Source organism: Piliocolobus tephrosceles, chromosome 16 (assembly GCF_002776525.5).
Source record: "Piliocolobus tephrosceles isolate RC106 chromosome 16, ASM277652v3, whole genome shotgun sequence".
Lineage (NCBI taxonomy): Eukaryota > Metazoa > Chordata > Mammalia > Primates > Cercopithecidae > Piliocolobus > Piliocolobus tephrosceles.
In genome coordinates, this window is record NC_045449.1 from 50,952,948 (window position 1) to 50,962,299 (window position 9,352).

At 41.3% G+C, this 9,352-nt stretch overlaps 1 protein-coding gene across 2 annotated transcripts in view; it reads right to left on the bottom strand.

Moving 5' to 3' along the window:
* The window catches only part of STAT5B (signal transducer and activator of transcription 5B), a 79,424-nt gene extending 70,072 nt beyond the window's left edge, over positions 1 to 9,352 (bottom strand). For both annotated transcript variants that reach the window (XM_023204089.2, XM_023204088.2), the window contains exon 1: positions 9,146 to 9,352. The gene's annotated coding sequence lies outside the window, so the exon portion shown is untranslated. The remainder of the gene's footprint in view (positions 1 to 9,145) is intronic.

Consider the following 9,352-nt stretch of genomic DNA (forward strand, 5'->3'; position numbering starts at 1 on the left):
CCCGTCTCAGCCTCCCAAAGTACTGGGATTACAGGCTTGAGCCACCGCGCCCGGCCTCCTTCTACTTACTAAAACAAAAAAGTTAACTGTAAAACAGCCTCAGGCAGGTCCTTAGGAGGCATTGTTATCACAGGAGATGACAGCTCCATATGTGTTACTGTCCCTGAAGACCTTTCAGTGGAACAAGATGTGGAGGTGCAAGACAGTGATACCGATGACCCCGACCCTGTGTAGGCCTAGACTAATGTGTGTGTTTATGTCTTCACTTCTAAGAAAAAGTTTTTAAAGTTTTGAAAAATTAAAATTTTTTTAAAAAGAGATTAAGTAAAAGAATAAAAACATAAAGAAAATACTGTTGTACAGCCGTATATGTTTATGTGTTACGCTAAGTGTTATCACAAAAGAGTTTAAAAGTGTAAAAAAGTAAACAGTTGGCTGGGCACGGTGGCTAAAGCCTGTAATCCCAGCACTTTGGGAGGCCGAGGCGGGCGGATCGCGAGGTTAGGAGATCGAGACCATCCTGGCTAACATGGTGAAATCCCGTCTCTACTAAAAACACAAAAAGAAATTAGCTGGGCGTGGTGGCGGGCGCCTGTAGTCCCAGCTACTCTGGAGGCTGAAGCAGGAGAACGGAGTGAACCCAAGAGGCGGAGCTTGCAGTGAGCCGAGATCGCGCCACTGCACTCCAGCCTGGGCAATAGAGCGAGACTCCGTCTCAAAAAAAAAAAAAAAAAAAAAAAATTAAACAGTTGGCCGGGCACAGTGGCTCACATCTATAATCCAAGCACTTTGGGAGGTCGAGGTGGGTGGATCACCTGAGGTCAGAAGTGCCACTGCACTCCAGCTTGTGCGACAGGAGCAAGGAGCAAGACTCTATCTCAAAAAAAAAAAAAAAAGTAAAAAGTTTATAAAGTAGAAGTATTACAGTAGGCTAAGGTTAATTTATTATTGAAGAAAGAAACAATTTTCAAAATACATTTAGTGTAGCCTAACCAGACGTATTTTTAAAATATACAATAATGTACAGTAATGTCTTAGGCCTTCACATTCACTCACCATTCACCCACTGAGTTTCCCAGAGCAACTTCCAGTCCTGCAAGCTCCATTCCTGGTAAGTACCCTATACAGATGTACCATTTTTTATCCTTTATGCCATGTTTTTACTGTACCTTTTCTGTATTTAGACATGTTTAGATACACAAATACTTACCCTTGTGTTACAATTGCCTACAGTACTCAATACAGTAACATGTTATATGGGTTTGTAGTCTAGGAGCAATAGGCTTTATCATACAGCCTAGGTGTGGAGTAGGGTTTACCATCTAGGTTTGTGTAAGTACACTCTATGAGGTACCACAATGACAAAATCGCCTAATGCATTTCTTAGGACTTTGTCACCATGTATCATTAAGTGACACATGACTATAGTTATAAAAAATAACCAAAGGAAAATACAAAAAGAGGGACTATTTACATTGTATCCTTCCATACCTTTTGGGATAAGAATCTAGTATCCAGTTCTCACTACACATAGCTTTCCCTCACTTTCTATCAGAAATGAGATAGGAGTCTCACCTTTCTGGCATCAGAAACAGATCACAAATCCTGAAAACAAATTCACAGGGTAAACTGTTTCATTTTTAAAAAGCTGTAGATTTCTGTAGCTCTCTAATTTGCTACTTCTCCTAAATCTAAAAGATGACCAAAAGCTTTTTAGAAACATTAAACAACAACAACAAAAAAAAATAGAATTAGCATTATTTCTAACAGAACATTTTACCTATTTAAATATACTGTAGAATGAATGCTATATTACAAAACTGATGAATTCCAATTTTTAGTACTTTAACAGATTAAATGTTCAAGTGTCTTTTTATACAGGCTACAATGACATGTATTAACGTAGCTTAACATTTAGCCTAGGTTAGATTTTTTTAAATCCCACTCCTCCAAAAACAGTGACTTGCCACCAGCTATAGGCTCTGAAATTATTTATTTTATTTATTTTTTTGAGATGGAGTCTTGCTCTGTCTCCCAGGCTGGAGAGCAGTAGCGTGATCTCAGCTCACTGTAACCTCTGCCTTCTGGGTTCAAGCGATTCTTCTGCCTCTGCCTTCTGGGTTCAAGCGATTCTTCTGCCTCAGCCTCCTGAGTAGCTGGGATTACAGGCGTGCGCCACCACACCCGGCTACTTTTTGTATTTTTAGTAGATATGGGGTTTCACTATGTTGGCCAGGCTGGTTTCCAACTCCTGACCTCAAGTAATCCGCCCGCCTTGGCCTCCCAAAGTGTCAGGATTACAGGCGTGAGCCACTGGACCCGACCTAGGCTCTGAATTTTAGACAACAAAAAATAGTTTTTCACAAACTTTTTAACTTACTCTCACCTAAAGGCTGGAAAACCCCGGTGAAGGCTTTTAAAACTCATCAGACACAGAAAAAAAGAAACAGCTTTAATTGTAGGATCTCACTGACACAAACATAAGGAAATTCTGAGTTATAGATACCTCACATTAAGCTTTTTCCACTGACATTGTAACTTCTGTCAACATTCAAAGAAAATTCAACCCTGGTCAAAGGTGACAGTTGACAATCCTGGAAGCTAACATCCTCTGTTTATTTGAACAAGTTTATACTCTCTGCACAGCGAACTGAAGTTCTTCTTGTCTGTGACTTGATCTCTCCAAGTTAAAGCACTATACTTTAGGGTTGTGAATTCTGTCTCCAAGACTTAACTTCACAATCCACTCCCAAGGACAAGTGCTGAGAGAAAGTAACCATCATAAATGGAAAAAAAAAAAAAAAATTCTGAGACTATCTTCTAATGGCCTTTGCAGAGCTCTAAACATGCAATAGTTCAGTTGTCTTAAAAATCAGCCCAAATAGGCCGGGTGCAGTGGCTCACATCCGTAATCCCAGCACTTTGGAAGGCCGAGGCGGGAGGATCTGAGGTCAGGAGTTCAAGACCAGCCTGGCCAACATGGCGAAACCCTGTCTCTACTAAAAATACAAAAATTATCTGGGCATGGTGGCACACGCCTGTAGTCCTAGCTACTTGGGAGGCTGAGGCAGGAGAATCTCTTGAACCCGGGAGACAGAGGTTGTCCAGCCTGGGTGACAGAGCAAGGCTCCACCTCAAAAAATAATAATAATAATAAATTACCCCAAATAAGTAAAATTCTTAAATCTATCTCAGAAATCATGACTAATAGCTCTAAAAAGCTTTAATGCAACAAGAATCAGATCAGAAATCCCCTCAAAATAAAGTTGTAAATAAAATGAGTAGGATTGTTGAGTTCTCAGTACAGATGTGTATGTCAACACAAACCCACTACACTGGCACAAATGATCCTTTTGTTTATAAACAGAAGCCAAGGAGACAGCTTATAGCTCTTCTTCTATGATGTATATGGTAATGCTGGGGAAGAAGAACGAAAGACAACTTACAATAAAAATTAAGATTTTCTCTGCTTTAATATAATCTCCACCAGAATTATATACCTTAATTGGAAAAATATTTATCACCATCTTCATCAACATTAAAAGAATCCTAAACCTATAAAAATATTTTCTATTCAAAAACCAACAAGACTCCATTTGGGAACACAAAGAAATATAAGCCTCAAAGAAACAAAAGGTCTTGTAACAAAGCGGCAGTGGCCGGCTCGCCTTTGCTGTACACTAGGTTAGGGATGCAGCCTCTGGAATCAGCCCTGCCAAGACCAGTAATGTGACCTTGGACAAATTACTTAACTTCTCTGTGGCCATTTCTTCATCTTCCATCTCGGAATAATACCCACTCCTCTGAGAATCACGAGTTAACACACGGCCAGAACTGAAAACAATGTCTGCCCAGTACACTGTCAGTGAACGGTAAGCATTCAGTAATATTTTTATTATCTTCATACTTGAAGGCATTGGAACATTTTCTCAAACTCTGGGTTTTGAACATAATTTGAAGGAGTTGTTAATTGTCTGCTCACCTCTTGAAAGATGGCATCATAATGATTAGATACATAATCAGAATATCTTCCCAGGTGAGCCGTGGTAAGCAGAGCTCTAGCCCAGAATGATGAATAGTTATTTTTAATACAAATCATGGATGTGGCTGTTACTGGCAACTTCGGCCTGATTTCCCATATGCAAAGAAATCCCCTACCAGGGGAAAACAAGCAATGTTAGAAACCTGTTGGGTTTGTCCTGTTATCACTACAGGGTAAAGCCAAATTCACATTTAGTAGCCTGATGGGCATTAAAAATATTAGTCACCAAATTAATCCCAACAAATAACAATAATTGATTGGCTCATTGATGTATTTCCCCTTGTCTTCCCCAACCTTTCTCTAACTAGTCAGAAAGGAAAGTTTTCATATTTTCTGAGAATCTCATTACTGCTCTCAAACCATGCTCTGTATCTTAGTATAATTTAAAAAATGAGTCAGCACAAGCACCTCAAAAAACTAGCATAGAATATGAAGCTATTTCTCTTCATAATAGAAAAGTGCAAAAATTTTTAAAAAGGTTATTCAGGGTACCAAAGGTAATAGAAGAATACACGAAGAGTGAATGTTGTAGTAGATTTTGCAAGCTAGCTTCCAAAAGCAGGTAGAAAAAGATGAATGTTCCTTATCAATCAATACAATATTCATCATCTCAATGGTGTCATCCATGTGAAAATGGACATAGTTATTAAGAATAAACCTAAAGAAGAAACTATCTTGTATGTGACAAATTATAACTTCTCCTTTCTTGAATATTGGGCCAGCAGGGGAATAGGAAGTCAAGATACTCCAAGTATTAACTTCATTTGCAAATTGAATTCTACATAATTGTGCACCATGCTAATGCAATACTGTTTTTAGTAATGTGATCCAAATGAAAATTTAGAAGAGGTAAACTCCCCCTGAACTGCAAACACATCTGAACGTCAATTCAATTAGGAGTCTATTTAGTCATTACACTTCTTAGAATAAAGCGAGTTAAAAGCCAGGAAAAGAACACTTGCTTTAATCACTGAAACAATCTACACATATTTCTCAAGGCTCCACTTAACTCATCCTGCAACATTTATATTAAAAGTGACCTACCACTTAAGTTATCCAGGTGAGTCAGGGAAGAGTTTTAAGGCTGACGGTGATTCCTCCTCAGCTCTACTACCATACCCTAAATTTCACCTTGTTCTTAACTCTTTTCCATGACACTGTGTATGGCTTTTAGGCAAGTCCAGAAAAATGGCTATCATTACTACTTAATATAAACCATGGGGTTCTGTATCATGTAAACCCAGGGCAACTCCTCTTTGAAGCACCGACATTCAAGGCTCTACATAACATGTTTCAACTCTACCTTAGTGCTGTACATTTTCCGAGTATCTGCAAGGAAACAGATAGCAGCACCTCCATTTTTCTGTTAATTGTGCTTTTGTTGCTGTTCTAAGGCTGTTAAACTTTGAAGAGAGTTGGGAAAAGACAAGAACATCTTGCCTTCCCGATTGGGTATTCAGGCTTCACTCAGTAAAGCTGTCATGAAGTAGCGCAAAGGGTCAGAGACAAACCACATGGCATCTGATGTTTGTCTGTATAAGTTTCAAATAAAAATGTAACACTACAAGAAGGTTAACATGTGGACCTAATTTTGAAAATACAAACAGGAAGCACCCCCACCCCAATATTACCATTTAAAAAAAAGGAAACCAAACCTCAAAGATACCTTCCAAGGAAGTGAAGGGTGTGACCCAAACTAACAAAAGTAATAAAACGTCATTTCAACTCTGAAACCATCAAAAGTAGGGGTCTCATTCAACCAACTAAAAATCTAACACCTGTAAATTACTCTTCTCTTTTGATTAGTAAAAACGGCATAGATTTAGACGTGCAAAATCTTCTCCAAACTGACATAGGCTTTTCGGTAGCAGAGGATCATCATTAATAAAACACCCAATGTCAAGATTTTACTTCAAATAAGGCCACTATAATTAAGAGTGAATACAGTTTTAAAAAATGTTTATCACTCTGATGCTTACAACTTAAATTTAAGTACAAAAACTGTCTGATCAATGGAAACTAGACTGTTAAGTTTGACTTTCTTATTCCCAGAAACAAGCATAAAACTGTTGTTTTTCCAACATTGCAGGGGAAAAAAACCACTTCTGATTTTAGAAGAGTTCTATTCACAAAGCTCAGAATTAAAAACATTTTCGTCCTTTAAATACCACACGTTTGAGGACAGCAATAGTGTGGAGCTAACTTTGAAGCATTATTTTTATTAAGTTGCACAGTTAAAGTATTTTGATACTTTGATACGTTATAGTATCAAAATAGAAGGATATTCTTCTGAAGAGTCCAGTAACCTGGAATTGCCAGATAGCTTTTAAAAAGAATAAGTTTCAAATTATCAGAAAAATCATACAAACTAGGGTTATTTTGCTTCCTTTTGTAGGAATAATGCAGTAATCTACACTCTTAACAGAAAGGGAAAAAATGTGTCACAGAATGTCCAGAAATCTGTGAATAACTTTATGAGATACAGACATGTTTGTAGGGCATGAAAATAGTTAGTCTTCCTTCGATTCCACCTGTAACCTGCATCTAATCTTGAGCATGTTATTTACCTATCTATAACGTCTTCCTTTTACAATAAGACTACTGTGTCACCTACCTACATAACAAGCCAAAAAAAACCACAACAAATGGATTCATAATATATAAGCCTAACAAAAATTACAGACAATTTGAATACTAACAATACCATGATGTGAAAAAACTCGACTTAAGTATCAAAAAGTAATAAGCGGCAACTTTAGTCTTGATGTGGCTTTTACATATGTAAATGACATAAAAACAATCAAGAGAGGAAGAAAATGGAGATGAGATGAAAAGTCAGAGCAGGATAGGAAGTGTTGACCAAAATATTTATGTTGTAACACTCCAAACGATGATAGCACATTTTTCTCCTACTATCATACATACTAGGAAGTACACACCTTAAATTTCTTAACACAATCCATATTAACAACCTGTGGGCAAAAAAATGCAAGCACTGAAAAGGTGAGAACTGATGAGAAGGTGGGATAGTTTATTTAGCTGGGTATACAGGAAAGATTTTGTGCAGAGTTTAGCTTCAAGTTATGCAATAACCAAACTGCTGGTGATAGAAATCAACTTTTTTTTTTTCTGATGGTTTGCTTTACAACAACAACAAAAAAATCTCCATTCCTTCCCTGTGTCTCAATCTGGAGCTTGAAATTTCATCTTCCAGAGGCTACAGTAGCAAACAAGTCATCTCCTAGATAACACACTTACCTGACCCAAGGCGTGGTGTTGTTTGAATTAAACGTAACAGATAACACAAATTGTCACATAGGAAGTTTTTCTTTAAATCCGCAGCCCCTTCTCTCATTTAGCCCTGTCCATTCCAACAACTATGATCTTCCATGAGATGGAAACTGGTACCCAAATGAATAAACAAAACAACCCGAAGCCTTAAAATAAAATCAATCAATAAGATTCTCCTCATTTGAAATGATCAGAACCACTCCAATATTTACAGTGTTACAAAATGAAATTTTAAAACAAGAAAGGCACACTCAATAAAATACATCCTCACCTAGGAACTGACAGGCAATGAACATAACGCAATATAACATAAGCAAATGGACAACAATAGAATGTTGGGGAGAGAGGCACAGTTCTATTATCTTAATTGAACGATAACAAAATTATCTGAAATAATGTAGACCCAACAGCTGAAAGCTTATTATGGCCCAGGCGGCTATCCAACAGCTTTGGAAACCTAAGATCCAAGCAGACCATAAACACCACTTGAAGACTGAAAAAAATGACATAAGCCCAAGCATGATATTCGGTGTCACGCTGGCCCTTTCAAAGGGCACTCCCTGAGGACACTGCAGAGAGAATGTATGGAATTGTATCTAGGCAAAGATCTATATACTGCATGGTGCTTTGGGAAGAGCACGAATCTCAGTCCTTGAAGTTTCAATCCCTGGATACTCAACAAACAGCCATGTCACCCGAGCAGGTCACTTACTCCACCTATCTGGGCCTCAGTTTCCTCATTTGTACAATACAAGAATGTGGCATCATCGCTGGGTTCCTTTCCAGCTCTAACATTCTTTGACCCACTTTTGGCACCATTTATTTGATACAAGCTATGGCGGGATCACAAGGACCAAGAAGAAAAGAACTGACTCTGGCTCTTTGGGAAAGAGAGAATCGGTATCTCTTTTAGCCTTTAAAATTCTTGTGGTTTTCATTAATCTCGTCTTCCTAAAAGCTGGCACTTGTTTTTCTTCTTTGCCTTTTCCATCACTGCTGGCTACAAGTGTTTGCAACCGCCTCTTGCTCCGTGTGAGTTCTTTCCTCTTTGATCACCCCGACCATCTTGCCAGATTCCTTTAGCCTCAGACCAGCTTTTGTGATACAACAACTCCCCTTCCGACTCTCCATATCTATCCCCGACACCAGGAGCACTTTTAACCCTTTATCCCTGACTAGAAAGAAAAAGCACACTGTATGCCACGGCCACACGAACGAGCCCAGGCCTGGCGGGTCCTGATGTGGGATCCCGCCCCCCAGAGTCTTATCGAAACGTTCGTATTTGTTGTCTTGACTCCTTATAAGGCCCTGTTTCTTGAAGCTTTGCTAATACCCCCCACCGCACCAGGCACCCCAGCAGGCTCATCCCATCCCCGGAGTCCCGGGCACCTCCTTTGAAAAAAAGAAGTTAAAGCAAGGAAGACGGCTGGGGCTATTCGGAATTGCAACGTGAAAGTGTGAGGCGGCTGACAGCAGCCCCCTGAGCTCCTAGGAGGTCGGCGCGGGGTACCCACACACCCACTTGGACACACGCGCACGCAGCCTTTAAAGCGCACGCCCCCCAACGCGCCGCGGCGTTCGCACGTCCCCCTCGCGCTCCCCGCATTGCCCCCAGCCTCCCTGGCAGCCACCCCGGACCCCCTCTCCCCGCGAGCGCCCCTCGCCCAGCGCGCAGCCACCGCGGCCCGGGAGCGATGGCGGCGGCGCGGCCCTGACGGGCGGCTGAGCGGCTGGAGAGCTGGCCCCGCCCGGACTGGCTCCCCGGCCTGGCTCCCCCGGCCCCGGGCCCCGGGCTCGCCCCGCAGCGCCTACCTCGCTCGGCCCCTCGGGCGCCCGCGGCTGCTCCGGCCCCGCTGTCTGGCTGGCCCGCCCGCCCGCTCCCTCCCTCGGCCGGGCCGCCGCGCGGAGTCGCCTGCGCTGGGTCCCCGCCCGGGGTGACGGCTCCGGCCGCCGACTCTCCTCCCGCCGGGGCCCGCGGGGGCGCGCGCGCCGCTCACGCGCGGAGGCCCGGGTACGCGC